General features: G+C 40.1%; 1 protein-coding gene across 1 annotated transcript in view; it reads right to left on the minus strand.

Moving 5' to 3' along the window:
• Positions 1-309, minus strand: part of LOC119594813 (protein O-linked-mannose beta-1,2-N-acetylglucosaminyltransferase 1-like) — a gene marked incomplete in the record, with an annotated part of 15,208 nt that overhangs the window by 1,909 nt on the left and 12,990 nt on the right.

Genomic DNA, 309 nt, shown 5'->3' on the forward strand with positions numbered 1-309 from the left:
AGCCATAAAAATATGTGATGAACAGAAGCGCCACCGAGGTACATGTACTGCCAGCCAGAGTGCACTTTACAGTCTAGAAAACCTAGAATATAGACACGTCCTACACCAGATTCCTAGACTCTCAGAGTAAATATCTAGGTGCCCTGTACTCTGATAAAGTCGAATAATCAGCCAAATTAACGCTTTTCCACGAAGTCTTACACTATACAAGAGCATTATGACTTAATTGAATGAAATAGAACGTGTTACCAGCACGTGGAGATTATGTTAATTTATTCAAACCCTGTTCTTGTCCCCTACCCTCTTGTT

The sequence above is a fragment of the Penaeus monodon genome, chromosome 34 (assembly GCF_015228065.2).
Source record: "Penaeus monodon isolate SGIC_2016 chromosome 34, NSTDA_Pmon_1, whole genome shotgun sequence".
NCBI classification, from domain to species: Eukaryota; Metazoa; Arthropoda; class Malacostraca; order Decapoda; family Penaeidae; genus Penaeus; species Penaeus monodon.